At 30.7% G+C, this 18,278-nt stretch overlaps 1 protein-coding gene across 1 annotated transcript in view; it reads left to right on the top strand.

The window, feature by feature from the left end:
* Positions 1-18,278, top strand: part of LOC148304784 (neuropeptides capa receptor-like) — a 256,462-nt gene that overhangs the window by 48,897 nt on the left and 189,287 nt on the right. Inside the window, exon 2 of the mRNA XM_088267738.1 lies at positions 2,680-2,728. The gene's annotated coding sequence lies outside the window, so the exon portion shown is untranslated. The remainder of the gene's footprint in view (positions 1-2,679; positions 2,729-18,278) is intronic.

Raw genomic sequence — 18,278 nt, forward strand, 5'->3', positions numbered from 1 at the left:
TCCCAGACTATAAGGGTACATACCTACATCCCCCATTAGCTACTGTTGTCTCCCATAAATTATTGCTGCACGTGTTAAAACTGTCACTTAGAATTATATAGCTACATAAGGACCGTGGTCCATTTGATCTTCACATTCGTTTGATAATGCCCTAACAAGGCGAACCATGTTCTCGTATAAGTCCTAAAGATATTCATGTCATCTGGCGTTTGTTCTCTCGATCATATCTACTGATATAAAATGAAATATCAGTCTCTTTAGACGTGTTATAAGACAAAATCATTCTGTATAATACGGTCGAATATTACCAGGTTTACCAAAACCTCGTTTTAGACTCGTGATCAAATTACGCGTAATGTGGTTAGGGGTGGAGAATCATGATTACATATCGCTTGCTTAATTAGTGTCTAACTACACCAGGGCTTACTAAACAGGAGAGGATAAAGCATTTTACCATACAACATTTTGAGTGTGTCCAAATACTTGTTCACACAATCTGGATTATCTCCAATTACAGGAGTTATTTTCATATTATTTTTTTGACATCTCATCAAAGATGAAGAAGAATATGGAAGTCTGGGCATTTACGGCGTTTCTCATGTGTGTGATTATAATCCAGAATTCGGACTTCACACACTAATAAAAGAGTTTCTGCTAAACAAAAAGCTTCTTTTCATCTCACCAATAGATGTCTCTAGTGAAGTTCTAGTGATGCAAGAATAATGTTTCAAAATTGGTTCATATATAGAACTTCCAAGAATTTGAGTAGTGTGGTTGTCAATAATGGGTAGAATTGGTGAATGTTACACGTGTGTAAAGTGATCACTTAAACCAGCCTATGACGGTCGTCAGCCCCGTAAATGTCTAGACTTCCATATTCTTCTTCATGTTTGATGAGATGTCAAAAAATAACAATGTTCTATAATTCAATAAAAACGTAAACTGACCATAACGAAAATAACTATGACAAAACTAGACTAAAAAATAATAAGTTTAACCAAACTTTACGACAAATAAAACTTATGTATTAATTTTTAAGTTACCACCACTATTTCTTAAATTTTGATGCATTTCGCATCATTTTCAAAATGATGTGGAATGCATCGAAACACGTGTCATAGTAGATTTTAAGAAACTGGCATTTATAAAGTAAAACTTATATTAAAAATGGGTAGATTTTCCCACAAAGTGTCTGCCGAATCAATTAATGAAATGTAACTTATCTAGACTATGACTAAAATAACCAAAATAGACTATAACAATAAAAACTTTAACCAAACTAGACTATAACATTAATAAGTATAACTAAACTAGACTTTACCCAACCTATTCATCGAGTAGATTGTTACTTAAATGTTTCACCTGCAGACTGTTAGATTGTAGCCTATTTTTTGTCCGAAATCCATCTACAGGATGATTAAACCTTTCGCACAGAGTGTCATTAGTCAGTTTTCACGCGGAGCGTTCAAGTGTTCGGTGAGATAAGTAAAAATAATTGAAGCCATAGCGAAAGTCTGTTAGATTGCCACATACTGAAATGTCTCTAAATACAAAATACTATATAAAATCCGTTGGTGTTACTGTCAATGACTTGCTTCAGACGTGGCTATCAAGAAACACTATTAGTTTAAATCAGATGTGAAAACCAGACGAGCCCTTAGTTCGAGGCTATATTCGCACATTTTCTACTTGATTTTCATTATTTTGAATGATAATGTATGGTGAAAAAATCGATAGAAGAGAATCTATAGAAAAGCCAAAGTAACACTTCTTATAGATATATTGCATTGGATGAATATAAATGTATATTATATTTTCATTTATTTTGAGGTTTTTATGAAAATTTAGTCGATAAAAATCTGAGGTATAAAAACACAGTTTTCTTGAAAAAATTGTCCTCTATTTTTTTTTAAATTAAAAAAATTATTAAAGAGAAACATTTGTGTTTTTATTATTTCCACAAATATTTTAATTTCATACTATTTCTGTGAGCCTAAAGGGCTCATTGTTAGAAATAGTTATCAAATTGTGGTAGAGTGGGTTCGAACCGAGAAACTCTGACTTAAGAGTCCGCGACACTAACCACGGGAGTACAACCCGACACTTCAGTTATAACATTCACAACATTTTTGGATGTGTCCAAATCCTTGTTCACAAATCTGGATATCTCCACTTGGGAGATATTTTCACATTTTGGCATCTCAACACAGATTAAGAAGAATATGGAAGTCTGGGTGTTTACAGGGCTTATGATCCATCATAGGTTGGTTTAAGTGATCACTTTATATACGTGTATCGATTACTATTATACTTGTTGGGTAATATATCCAAAATAAAACAAGGGTTTTTGGATTGAATTCTACATTAAGTGTTTGATAATGTCCTAAGAAGACGAAACGTGTCACGTATACATAAATAAACGTAGAGTTCAATCCGAAAAACGGTGTTTTATTTTGGATATATTACCCAACAATTCAATATGGAATTCTACCAACTGTCTGCAGTTACAATACATACTATTCTACTCATGATTGAGTTATGGTATTTATACGAGATGTTAATTAAATTTGACTATAACAATCAATAAAATGTATAAATTTAATAACAACGAAAGTATCAGACGCTGTAAATTGTGAAGTTTTCGTTAATTATGATAATGAATAATATTTTTTTTTTCAGATGAGAGAATGGATATTTAAGAAGAAGAATAATCACTTTATCTAAAAAGGTAAGTTTTTGAACTTTATTTTTTAAAAACGTAGATAAAAGGTAAGCAAGAACTTAAAAAAAATAATTGTCTACGACTTCACGCGTAAGGTCTTTTTTTTAATTACCTAACGTCCAAGTGACTCTAAAATCTAGCTACGGCTTTTGCAACACCGCTTATCATCCAACTCCCAACTCAGGCTTCAACTTTTTAAGTTTTATGGCTCATGCCTACTCGTGAGTGGATTTACTCTTTATGTTTAAAGTTATTATAATTTCATGTTATTCATGAGTGAAAATTCTAGACAAAAACATTCGCTTCGTAAGGTCGTGTAAGTCTAAGGAACGTAGAAATAGGGCATTGAAAAAGGCCAATCAGTTGGCTAGGCCATCAACACACGTTTTTTTGTTTTTGTCTTAACTGCATATTATTTTTTAAAGTAACTACCCAACTAGTTAGGAGTAGACATTGATAATACATAATTTAACGCCACACCAATCTGTTTTTGCAAACAATCTTCACCTCTTCCACATTAATGGATTTTCTCAGATACAAACGCCGATTATTCCGATTACTGACCTGACCACTTTCAAGTATCTGAAATACTTGGTCAAGCCAAGTTTTCCTTAGTCTTCCTCTGCCCCTATTTCCAAATTAATTCGCCTCAAAAATTTATTTTACCGTTCTTTCCACACTTTTTCAGGTTTTCACATGCCAAAACCATCTCAATACATCTTTCTTAATTACATCGACAATGCTTATCTCGGTCTTGCATTCCTTCATTATTTTACCATTCGAACATTTATCATACCGTAGAACGGGGTTACTTAAACTTTGATGTGTTACTTGAGCCCAGTACAAAAAAAATCTGTATTTGGTCTACAATAATGAACGTATCGATATGATTCATTGTTTCCCTGACAGGTGACACTTATTGTCGCTACACTTCGATCGATACCACGAACTATTTTTTTTGTAATGGGCTCAAGTAACACATCAAAGTTCAAGTAGCCCCGTTCTACGGTACATCATTTTACAAAACATTCGTATAAGGGATCGACCATTTCGACTGCATTCCGTCTTCTTTCATCCTTCGATTACCAACTTCATTCTCCACTTCAATACATTAGGGTTGGCACCAGGACTCGTTGTGCACTGCCAGATAAGCTCTCGCCGACGGGTTTTTACTTGTTATAACTGATTTTAGTGTACCATTCAATTTGTTTCCAGCATTCAATCTCTTTTCAATGTCTTTATAAATTTTTCCATCCCTAGAAAACATACTTTCGAAAAATGTATACGAAATCAACTACGTAGCTGTTCCTAAATTTCCCAATTTATTATTATTTTATATCAAGATCTACATTTATCGCATTCCCGGCATTTTTAATTTGTGATAATTACACTGGCCAACAATCATTTTGTAACTGATATTTTGATGACTGATTTGGACCAACTTAATCGTTCTTATTCAAAGTGACAAGCTTGTATCACGTCAAGTTTTGATGTTACACTCATATTATTGTTTATATGGTTGTTACCTTACGTTGGAACCGTAATAGTGGTTGGTATCTAGACATGTTATAATCTAAGGTCCAAGGGATTAAAAAAAAAGTATTGATAACTATGCAGGAACAGTGGAAATATATTAACTTACTAATATTGAATGTGATAGCATTATATATTTATATAAATTTATACACAAATAATAAGATAAACATTTGTCAATATCAGAATTAAAAATATCCATAGCGAAAAAATCTGACGTGCTACATTTTTTTACTTTCTTTTTCGAATTCAGCCATGCAAAAAGCATAAAGATCAGGTATTTTCAAGCCAGTAACAAAATAAAAGTTGTAAATTGTTGGCCAGTGTTATTTAAAAAAAAGTCATACATATATACCAAAAGATTTTTAACAATGAAATCATTCCAAGTTGCTCATTTTTTATTCGATATTTTGTCTAAAAAGTGTGAAACTTCTGTAAAAAATTAAAGTAGGCAAAACACATTTTTTTATCTTTCTTCCAGTACAAATTATGGGGAAGTAAAAATGGAATGTTTCCTTTCCGCACTAGACAGAAATTGCTTTGCGGAGGTTCGGTCTTTATGGCGGTTACTGTGCGAAAAAATGTGACGCCGTTTTTATGGCCCCTGAAGTACAATAAGATCCGCCTCTCAATGTGCCATAACGATCGAGTGGTCTTTGTTTAACCGACTTAAACATCCAGGGCTTCACAATTCTCTTATGGCCTTCCGAGGTATAGAAAATTTGTTAAGGAGAGAGTCGTTTAAAACTGATTTAAAAAAAATACTCTCCTTATCATCCATTGTTTACTTTGTGCAATACCACTTTTATACACACTTATTCGTGACTACCGGTTTTAGAAAATCATTCCATCGTCAGGTCATTAAAATAAAATTATTACGATTTGACAAAAATACAATTTGTATAAAAATAAATTTGTACAAAAATACAATTTAGAAAAAGAGAAAAAATTATAAAGATTTGTATAAAAATACAATTTTTTATTTTTTTATAAAGATTTGTATGAAAATAAAAAAAATTATAAAGATTTGTATTAAAAAAAATATATAAATTAAATTAAAAATTTTTTTTATAAAAATTTGTATAAAAATACGATTAAAAAGACAAAAAAAAGAGAAAAATTATAAATATTGGTGTAAAAATAAAAGTGAATTATAAAGATTTGTATAAAAATACAATTTTGAAAGAGAGAAAGAAGGCTAATGAATCACAATGGAAATATTTTCAAAAATGGACTAAAAGTTAAATTTAATTGGTTATTTAATTTATTTAAACCTCATGTACAGAAAATGAATAAGTACATTGGCGGGTTTATTGCTAAAAAGCAATTTCTTCCAATCAACCAAAAACAGACTAGTGATATTGATCAAAACGTTTGATACCATATATAGTAACATTTATGTTTTTGGATAATTTTTAAAGTGAAATCTGTATTATTTTTAATTATATTTTGTTTGCAGTTATTTCAATGGTCACGTATATTTAGAGATATAAACGAAAATTATGTACAGTCACGTTAATTTATTTAAGATATTTTATAAAAATTGTGAAATCTTTGATGTCATAAAAATCCTAACGAACATTTTTTCACCAGTTTTTTTCCAAAGAAATTAATACGTACTTAGAAAAATACGTCTTTAGTAATTTTAGCAAACAATAAAAGGATTTATTAAAATTGAAGTATTCTCTAATCGATTTTTTATTTACAGCAATTAGAACCGTTACGGCTGGTTAGCTTGATACAGTGTAATATATTATGGAACATTTAAGAACAATTTATCTACCCTTTTATTCACAAAAGATTCCACACTATTAATATCAACCCTTAATGGATTTAGTCTACAATAATTTTTCTCTGAAGTTAGTCGAAATTTTGGATTATTTACGATTAAAACGAAAACTTTGAACAAATATTTGTTCCCAAATAAGATTTTTCGTTTGTCGATTTGGTTAATTTTAAAAATCTCTTTTTTCATTATCAACTAATTTCAATATCGGTAAACGGAGAGATTTTGGAACAGGTAGATGATTTCGTGTATTTGGGTAGTATGTTTCCTAGGGATGGAAAGATTGATAAAGACATATAAAGGAGAGTGAATGCTGGGAACAAAGTGAATGGTGCACTGAAATCAGTTATAACAAATAAAAACCTATCAGCGGAAGCTAAACTGGCAGTGCACAACGGAGTCCTGGTTCCAACTATAATGTATGGAGGTGAAACATGGAGTTGGCAAAAGAAGGATGAAAGTAGACAGTCGAAATGCGATCTCTCAGAAGAACGTGCGACAAAACGATGTATGATAGATGTGCGAATAGTGAAATAAGGAAGGAATGCAAAGCTGAGATAAGCATTATCGATAAAATTAAGAAAGGTGTGTTGAGATGGTTTGGACATGTGGAACGAATGAGTGAGGAAAGAAAGGTAAAACAAATTTATGAGGCGAATGTTATTGGGAAAAGAAGCAGAGGAAGACCGAGAAAAACATGGCACGATCAGGTATGCCAAATACTTGAAAGTGGTCAGGTTAGGAGTCGTAACAATCGGCGGGTATGTATGAGGAGATGCATGAACGTGGAAGAGGCGAAGAACGTTTGCAAGGACAGAGTGGTGTGGCGCTCTATTCTCTCTGCCTACCCCTGCGGGGAAGCGGCGTGATGGTTAGTTAGTTAGTTACTAATTTCATCAAAATAATTTTACACGTAATTTAACGGTAAACAAAGGGTGTTTAAAAAGTATGTAATACTGTTTGATATTCATGGTAGTTTGCGTTGCATTGTTGCCTGTTTTGAACTTATAAATATGATCTTTTGTCACTTCCATTAAAACTTTGCAAAACTAACCTTTTAAATCGAACAACACTCTTCAAAACTTGCTCCGATAATGAGAAGCAAGCTGAAAACACGACGTGCTTTTATAAAAAAAGTTCATGCAGTTTACCTTCTACCCCTTCAACTTTTAGTTGAAGCTTTGAAAAAAAACAGCATTGCTTTAAGGATGACGCAATATTTTTTTTACTTAATTTAATATTTTTGAATATTTAATATTTAAAATAATAATGTTATTTAATGTCAATCTAATCTTTTTAAATATTTAATTTAATATTTTTTTACTATTTATTTATTTTCGAAATGGCCATACCGAAAAGCGATTATATATTTTTTTTACATTTTTTACATTTTTACATTTTTATTTATAACACATTTGAATCATTTATGCATATGGAGAACTTTTATATTTCGATTCGCTGTGCCTCTCCATAAAAGAGACTGTGCTCTTGTGCTTAGAGAGGGACTTACACTCGTGATTTAATGTTTTATAATAAAAGTTATAATAGTTTTTTTGTATATTTTTTCAAGATTTAAATGTATAGAGCTTTAATTTTTTTCTTAAGTATTTTAATATTTTAAGTATTTTAATATATAAATTGTTTCGATGATTGATCAACCGCTGGCATTAGTGCGTTGAAGTCGATGGGGAGTACTTTGAAGGGGACAATAGCGATTTTAGAGAATAACCTTGTATTTTCCGAGAACATTCCGGGAACTTTTTGATCAAGGTAGTATGATTACATTCATAGCACCACAAGATCAAAAACACAGAAACATTTAAAAAAGTCAAATACACATCTCATTTTATCAAAGAAACTTTGAATATTCTGCAAAAAAGATATGTAACATGCTTCTATTATCCACAAAATTATTAAATAATGAGACGGACGCCGTGGCGTAGTTGGCTAGAAGCTCGACTGCTGGCGTCTCGGGTTCGATTCCCGTCAGTTGTAAATAAATTAATGATTTTTAAAAAAAATGGTCTGGGTGTTCGTGATGTACTTTTCACATTCGCTTTCCTTATTCTTACTATCTTATCTGCCTTTAAATGTAAAGACTTTACGAGTTATTTATTTAAAAACGTGTGAAAGAGCCATTTATAGTTGGAAAATGGAGGTGGGTAGATTTGAAATAAATCGCATTATTCGGTCATGTCATTTATAATTGTATGACTTATGATAAAAAAAATCTAATCAAAAAACATTATAAAAAAATTGTAATATTATATTTTATGTGGCCTCGGAACGCGTAGAACCAGTGAAGAGACATTATTTAAATTTTAAATATATGTATGATAGAAAATAAATAAATGTAAGTCATAATATAACAAATCATGGAATTACAGATTTACAGCCCATTTAATTTTAAGAAGATATATTAAATATGATCTTCGAGATTTTAGTTGTTGAAAAAGTGCCGGTAAAAAGGAACACGGATATAACATATTACAAGTCCATGTTTTTGTAATACAGACGTAAGCGATATATAAAAAAAAAACCATTTTAAGCTTTTGATAAACTGCCCGACGAAGCGTAAATAATATTTCCTCCCGTTTGCTTTTTTTGTACTCGAATCAAGAGAAAACTATTTTCACACACGTTTAAATCTTTATCATGAAGATGAAACGATACACTTGAAGGGATTTTGCGCTAGGCGGAAGTAGCCGAAAACATATTTCCTTCTTAGAGGGTTGTTTGAAATAGGGGTTGTCCATTCAAAAGGCCTTTGGAAAAAACACGATAAATTTGTATACAATTACATCCGAGAATAAGGAGAAATTCCTTTAAGTAAAAATTTAATATTTTTATTGAAAATTATATTTAGGTAATGCTAAGAGTGTTGTTGACATAATATTAAAAATGTATTGATGAAAAAGGAGGTTTTCATTATCCAAGAAAATCGGTCTCATAAAACAATACATATTACCAAACTGGCTTATATCGGGAGAAAAAATACTATGGTTAAGTACACAATTAAAAATTCATAAACCGTTAAAATTTTTTGTTTGATTTTTATTTTTACTCTTGTAATTTCAATATAAAATATAATATACTCGTAATATGAACGAGTTTGAGTTATTAATTATTTTTGCTGTTATCAACACTTCATTTATTTCTTTCACATAATTTGTTTTTATTTCATCATACACATTATTACCAATTTAAAATAACAACATAGTGCCTTCACAGAGTTTTATAGTGACAAGGGCACATTTTATACGTAAATATTTCTTTATAAAATTATAATGAAAGATAAATTGTTTATTCAATTAAATATGACATGGTCGAATGACGCGATCTATTTCAGATCTACCCACATCCATTATTCATTTATGAATAGCTATTTTCTCACAGCTTATTTTTTACTGACTTTATGGAAAATGGAAGTAGGTTTTACAACTTTATATTATAATAATCAAAGTTCTTTTGACCAAAAGAGGTTTGTGTTCTATGTACGTTACCATAAAGTGTGTTAATTGTGATTTTTGTGCTTTGCTGGGAGGTGCTTTCTTGTGATATGTGAGAGTAATTCTTTATTGGACATGTGAGAATTGTTTATGCATGCAGTTATTTAACTGTCATAAGTTGTAATTTGTTTTATTATTATTATTTTTCAAAGGAATGACCCGCAAAGCTTCTATTAGAGGCTTGTCTGCAGGTAAGATAGTAAGGATAGGGAAGGTAAATGTGATAAACGCATCACAAACACCCAGACCAATTGATATGAAATATATCTTGAATTTATTTTACACTTGGCGGGAATCGAACCCGCGACGCCAGTTTCGCAGTCGAGCGTCTACCTAACTATGCCCCGGCGCCTGTTAAATATTTCCTCTGTGGGAGTCCGTTTGTTTTTTTTCTTTATATAAAATACAACATGTATTAATTTAATGTGATAAAATAACATGTTTCCTCTTTTTATGTATATTATCGGTTCAAAAAGTATTTATCTAAACAAGGATGAACATATAAAACAAGGCTTCGGAACTGTTAGTGTTATTTTCAATACTGATTAAATTTATTTTTAAATTTTTCACTTGGTTACTTAATTTAGTATTTCTTGCTTAAAAAACGAAATTTAAAAAAAAAACGGGAAAAGTAGTGAATTGTGCAAAAGTCGACGGCCGCCTGGGTAAAATATAATACCTTTAACCTCAAACATTGAAACAGTGTGAACCACTTGATATTAAGAAAGGTCTAAAAGTTTTGAAATGGCAAAATGAATTTTCGGGATATAATGAGGCGTAAAAAAGAGTATTTGAAAGACTTATTAAATTAATTCAACTTCACAAAGAGTTGCTTGATGTAAATACAAAAAAAAACTTAAATTTCTTATGAAAAGTCCTGTATTATAGCTTATTTGTATAACAAGACATCAGAAGACAATGTACAGTGTTTTTGAAATCCATTCCAGTTGATTATTCGAAAAAGTTTCTCGCTCTAACTTGTAATGAGGCGACGCACAGTGGTATGTTTCTAAGAATACTCAGCCATAAATAAAATGAACGAATATATTTTATGTTTCATTACAAAAACTTTGTAAAAACTTGCTCATGTCAAAAAATTATGAGTGAATTTCGTATGAAGAAAGATTATTTTTTTCTTATTTCTAACTAAATTCGCCTCATAAAGAAAGATACATTTTGAAATACGCCACAGAAAATAAAAAACGTTAATTTTTTTAAATTTTAAAATGTTATAAAATGTAAAGGTGTATTTAATAACTTATTAACATGTCGTATACCATTGATTTTCATTCCCCATTCATAGGATTCTGTTTCATTTTACTCGAGAATTTTTATAAATTTATTTTATTTTTATTACGGTTTGATATCGTCATATAATTATTCAAATTTTTTCATTTATTTTTATCGTATTCATAGTGATTTTAAAACAAAGTTTCATTTTAATTATGAAATGGAATGTACCACGGTAAAAAACACATGCAATAGATGGCGCTGCCATTACAATTTTTTTATATATATATATGTATATATATATATGGATTTTTTTTTATCGTTTATAGGCACATAAAAACACGCACAAATTCAATTCGAGGTTGTGTCAATATTGGAATGCAATCAATCAGTGAGTAACTTTACGGAAATTAAGATTTTGAACAAATCCATGCTCACGCTCATGCTTTTTCTAATGCAAATTCGTGTCGAGATTCAAAAAGTATTTGGCGAATATCTTGAGGTGATTTAATATTTTGAGGACAACTTTTATAAGTCATTTTATATTTTATTTTTGGTCTCTATTAAGGAAGTAAAATCGTTAATAATCTTAATCGACACAGCGAGGTTAAGCTGATGGGAAATATATCTTACCATGAAGGAAGTATACGTTACGTATAATAATTTTAATTGTATGCAAATTTTACTACCCTTCCGTCTGACTCAATTTCATCTTATATTATGAGAAAGGAATTAGTTTCCAAGGACAAAGCACTCAGCTGGCACATATTGTGAGCGCTTCATTCTAAATTCTGATTTATTTTATTTACAATACAATATTTCTTTATGAGAAAAATAATTTGAATATAAAATCAAATTATAATTGTATCGTTACTGGATATATACTGTATTTGCAATTACCACCCTGTATTGGCACACATTTGATATATACTGTATTTGCAATTACCACCCTGTATTTGCACACATTTGATATTTACTGTATTTGCAATTACCACCCTGTATTTGCACACATTTGATATATATACTGTATTTGCAATTACCACCCTGTATTTGCACACATTTGATATATATACTGTATTTGCAATTACCACCCTGTATTTGCAAACATTTGATTTATACTGTATTTGCAATTACCACATAGTATTTAAACAATTGTTTTAATTTGTACCAGAAGATGAAAACAATTGTCGTTTTCGAAACGAGTCGTAAATAAAAATAAAACTCAATTCAGTGGATTATTCAAGTGTTTAATTAAATTAAAATAATCATGTTATTCCACAAAGTTAATGACGAATCAATAAATAATATGATATTACTGTCATTAATTGATTCGGCAGTCACTTTGCGATAAAATCAATCCGTTTTTGATTTAAGTTTTACTAAGTACACACCACTATTTCTTAAAATCTGCAGTGACACGTGTTTCAATGCATTCCAACGCCATTCATTCATTCATTGCATTCAAACACCGTATGTGCGTATGTACGTCGCATACGGTGTTTGAAAATGATGCGGAATGGATCAAAACACGTATCACAGTAGATTTTGAGAAATAGCGGTATTTACTTAGTAAAATATTAATAAAAAATCATATATTTTGTATTATTTATTTATTCGGCATTAACTTTGTGGAATGACATGATTATTTTATTAAAATTAAACACTTGAATAATCCACTTTATCGAGTTTTATTTTTATTTACGACTAGTTTCGAAAACGACAATTGTTTTCATCTTCTGGTACAAATTAAGACTTTAATTTGTACCAGAAGATGAAAACAATTGTCGTTTTCGAAACTAGTCGTAAATAAAAATAAAACTCGATAAAGTAGATTATTCAAGTGCTTAATTTTATTAAAATATATTTTGTATATTAAAAGCATTAATAACTTTGTGATATGGTAATAAAACACTCTTCTTAACAAAAATGGTATTAAACAAAGTGAACAATGAATGATAAGGAGAGAGTTTTGAACAATGAATGATAAGAACATATTTCTGTTGGGAGGCGTTGTCATTTTTCGAACCGAAAATAAATGATCATGTCGAGATATACAACTGGAATTCATTTCATCTCTTATGAGATTGAGTTTAAGTAAACAGCTTCATAAAACAAGGCTGCTTTAAAATAATAAAACAAATACGAGTTAAAATCACAAACATACACGGCTGATAAGATATGCAGTGTCATCATTATAATTACATTATACGAGTACAGTGACGAACAGCCATGGGAAAGAAAATTAATTACGCTGATAGAAGGTGAATTCGTGTATTTATTATTTATTTTACTATGATTAATGAAACAATTCGGCAAATAAAATGACTTATTATCAGTAGATAACGGTTCGGTAAAATTATTTGATTATATTCAATCGAACTGTTTATTAATTAGTGTAGTGCAATGGTCAGCACGCTCAGCCACCGTTCTGGAGGCCCCGGGATCAATTTCCAGGGAGGGGGGTCAAAAAAATACAAGTGAAATTTTCACTCTAATATTTATTCAATATTACCCTGGACTAGTACATGAAGCGGAGGTCTGATCACCTTCTCTTCGTGTGTTAACGATAGAAATAACACTGCGTTTATATGATGCAGTGCCCTATGCACCATTGGGGTGCAAACAAGGGTTTAAAGTTTATTAGCTAATTAATCGTGACGCCGCTTTCCCGCAGGGTTAGGTAGAGAAATTAGAACGCCAAATCAATCTTTTCATTCATGTCAACCATAATCAGCCTATGACAGCCATTTGAATACCCATAGTTCCATATTCTTCTTTATCTGTGTTGAGGTATCGAATTATCAAGTGGTGAAAACCCAGATTTAACTAACGAACTAACCATCACATCGCTTTCAGGAAGGGATGGGTAGAGAAAATTGAACTTCATTGTGTACTGCCAGTTTAGCCTTCGATGTTTAATTTGTTTTGACTAGATTCTATTATTTAACTTTGTTGAATGACATGTTAATTATATTAAAAATTAAATACCAGTCGAGTATTATGTCATTACACATGTCTAGTTTCGTAAACTACAGATGTTTTCATCGACAGGTGATGACTCAATTCAGCACACCATTAACTCTGTTCCTAGCATTCACTCTTTAATTTTATTTATTGTGTCGGCATTCATTTTGTGGTAAAACATGATGAAATTGTGGATAAAAATACTTGTTTGTTACCAATTGAGTAATAATTACATTAACGATTAGTTTCGGAAGCTACAGATGATTCCACCTAGGTGTCTGAATATAAACTCAATATATTATTTTTTAACATCTCATCAAAGATGAAGAAGAATATGGAAGCCTGGGTATTTACGGAGCTGACGACCGTCATAGGCTGGTTTAAGTGATCACTTTACACACGTGTTACATTCACCAATTCTACCCATTATTGACAACCAGCCTATGACGGTCGTCAGCCCCGTAAATGCCCAGGCTTCCATATTCTTCTTCATCTTTGATGAGATGTTAAAAAATAATATGAAAATAACTCTTGTAATTGGAGATAATCCAGATTTTCTGAACAAGTATTTGGACACATTCAAAATGTTGTAAACTCAATATGTTTTTATTCAGACCTGAAGATGGAAGCATCTGTAAAATAAATATAACTCAAGAGGTAAAAAACAAGTGTTATCATTAATAATTTCACTGTTTATTATATTGTGTTAAAATCAAGCAAGTATTCCTAATTAAAATTTGTATTTGAAGCACTAACTTTGTGATTTTCCGTTTAAAATTAAAATAAAACTTTATTTTAAAATCACAATCAATATTTTACTGTAACTTAATTATAATGTCTACCGATTTCATAGCCAACTACTCCTTTATCAAGACTGATAAATACTACTTAACAAAATTCAAAATATTTTTGCCGTTAGGCAAAAGAGCTTGGGTAGATCTCAAGTTGATTTATTTTTTTGAATTTTGTTAAGTAGATAGTGTTTTAGTATTAATCAGTCTTGATAAAGAAGCGGTTAGCTTCGAAACCGGTAGATATCACAATTAAGTTATGACAAAATATTTATAGTGATTTTAAAACAATAGGTACATTTTACAACATTTTGAGTGTTTCCAAATACTTGTTCACAAAATCTGGATCATCTCCAATTACAGGAGTTATTTTATTTTCACATTATTTTTTGACATCTCATCAAAGATGAAGAACAATATGGAAGTCTGGGCATTAACGGGGCTGACGACCGAAGAATTTGAGTAGTGTGGTTGTCAATAATGGGTAGAATTGGTGAATGTTACATGTGTGAAAAGTGATAACTTAAACCAGCTTATGACGGTCGTCAGCCCCGTTAATGCCCAGACTTCCATATTCATCTTCATATTTGATGAGATGTCGAAAAATAACATGGTTACATTTTAATCATATTTCAAATTATGTCATTGCTTCACAAGACATTACCATTGGACCCCAAAATATTGTAATTTTGGAATAATATTATTGCCAGGGTGTTGGCATTCCCTTAAAATGTTAAACTAAGGTCCCTCATAGAACGAAGATGCCTACATCCAAGGGTCGATCAATCCGAAAATTAATTTTAATCCCTCGGCGGTGGGGCTTAAGGTCTAGAATTCAATGCATAACTTCTGTAATAAAGACGCTATACAGAGTATCAAAAACTGTTGTACGTTTTCACATTAAATTAATATTGATGAAAAATTACTTACATTTTTTTAGGGCGAATGAGATTCAAGGGATGTAAAAACTAACTTAGTTACTAACCATCACGCCGCTTCCCCGCAGGGGTAGGCAGAGAGAATCGAACGCTACAGCACTCTGTCATTGCAAACATTCTTCGCCTTTTCCACATTCATGCATCTCCTTATACATACCCGACGGTTATTACGACTCCTGACCCGGCCGCTTTCAAATATTTGACACACTTGATTGTGCCAAGTTTTCCTCGTTCTTCCTCTGCTTCTTTTTCCAACTACATTCGCCTCATAAATTTGTTTAACCGTTCTTTCCTCACTCATACGCTCCACATATCCACATCTCAACACACCTTTTTAATTTTATCGACAATGCTTATAGGGATATAAAGGAACATATTAAATTATAATATTATCTACATAAAATGAAATTAGAACTGTGTTTTTTTAACTGCACTTTTATTTTTGCTGCTTTTACCGACCGATTTCGACAAGCACCTTGTCATCTTCAGGGATGGATATGTTTATATCCAAATGGATCGGATGAGATTTAGAAGTATTAAATTATAATTTTATATTTATAAAATAAAGGTCAAACTTTGTTTTAAACAACTTTTATTTTTGGTACTTTTTCCAACCGGTTTCGACGAGCACTTTGGCATCTTCATATACCTCGTTTTCAGTTAGGAGTTATTCTTATAAATATCTCAACATAAACATGGACGGTGCCGAAAAAATAGCATATGCAAAAATCAATCAATTGAACAATTTTATTAATTTATTAAATTTGAGTGGTGTGGTTGTCAATCATGGATATAATAGTAAAATTCAGTATATGCAGGACATAAATCCAGTATATAATTAAATTAATTAACTAACTACCATCACGACCCTTCATCACAGGGGTAGACAGAGATAATGTCTGTCTGCCTCTTCCACATTCATGCATATCCGCATACATACCTGCCGATTATTCCAATTCCTAAAAATTCAAATCAAGACCATAAAAGTTTCAAAAGTAAATACTCAGACTTTCATATACTTCTTCATCTACATATGTTGAGCTATTTTAAATGAAAATTTTACTAAGTAAATACAACTATTTCTTAAAATCCTAGTAGTAAATAATAAAAAAAACAGGTTTTCCTAGGTAGAATTTATTAAAATGATGTTTGAACTAAATAAGACTTCAAGTAAAATAACTTTAACCAAACTAGACTATAACAATAATAACTATAACTAAACTTGACTATAACTGTAACAAAGCAAGACTGTAACAATAAAAACTATAAGTAAACTAGACTATAACAAAAATAACTATGACAAAACTAGACTATAGAATAATAGGTATAACTAAACATTACAGCAAATTTAACTTATCTTTTCATTTTTATTCATAAGCTATGTTTTACTTAGTAAATACATGCCTACTAAATTAAATTTTAATGCATTCCGCATCATTTTCAAAATGACGCGGAATGCATCGAAACACGTGTCACAGTAGATTTGAAGAAATAGTGGTATTTACTAAATAAAATTTTAATTAACAATGGATAGGTTTTATCACAAAGTGACTGCCGAATCAATTAATGCAAATATTTAGAGCTATCAATATGCATTTATTTGCTAATCAATATGTGAGTTTACCACATTTTATGACGCAGTGGGATGATTAGCCTTCTGCAAGCTCTTACCGTGTGAATGGGCGGGTAATATGACCCCCGACGATAGTGCCTCACAAGATAAAGTTTGAGAAACACATCCCAAGGGCAAAGCTTGTAGCTAGGTACTTCTTGTTAATATTGTATATTGAACATAGCAACCCCGAGTAGTCTGTTAATCCTAAGTTGGGGCTTCGATACGTGCAAAAGGGTGGAAACTTACCTAATGAAGGTAAAATGTTATAAATAGAATCGTATTGGTTAAAAAGATGATTTTAACATGTTTCTAAAAAAACTGTATTTTTTCAATCATTATAGAATAAAACTACTTTCTTATTAAAACACTCTACCATTTCTTGAATGTTTGTCGCAGATACTTTGTGGCACATTTTATAAACTTTATAAAATTAAACAACTCTGTTTTAACCATTTTTTTATTATTAGTACATTTTAACCAACCGGCTTCGACAAGAACCTTGTCATCACCAGGGTTTATTTAATTTTAAAACGTTAAAATACTCATAGTTAATTACATTCCCTTGCTAAAAACTTCCGTACACCATAAATATGATTTAAAATAACATTTAGGAGTTTTTAAATCATATTTTAAATCATATTTTTTAATCATATAATCATATAGTGTACGGAGGGTGTGGAAGTTTTTGGTAAGGAAATGATATTAACTATGAGTATTTTAATATTTTAGAATTTAATAAACCTTGATGATGACAAGATTCTTGTCGAAACCGGTTGGTTAAAGTGTTATTATAATAAAAAAATGGTTATAACAAAGTTGTTTAATTTTATAAACTCTCTTTATTATCTATTGTTCACTTTATGTAATACCACTTTTATTAACACTTATTCGTGACTTCCGGTTTTGTCACAAATAAGTGCTAATAAAAGTGATATTACACAAAATGAACAATAGAGTGTTTTATTACCATACCACAAATTTATCAATGATTTAAATATACAAAATATACTTTGTTTTTAACTACTTTTATTGGTACATTTTTTTAACCGGCTTAAAAAATTATATCTTTTAGTTTTAAGTTTAGCAAATTCTCCTTGCTTATTATGTACACGGATTGATAGCATATTTTGTTTACATGCCTTAAAATAAATGAATAAAGTTGATTCCTAAAACCAATACATTAGATACAA

The sequence above is a fragment of the Brachycentrus maculatus genome, unplaced genomic scaffold, assembly GCF_059751285.1.
Source record: "Brachycentrus maculatus isolate JH-2025_06_01 unplaced genomic scaffold, ASM5975128v1 h1tg000304l, whole genome shotgun sequence".
Taxonomy (NCBI): Eukaryota; Metazoa; Arthropoda; class Insecta; order Trichoptera; family Brachycentridae; genus Brachycentrus; species Brachycentrus maculatus.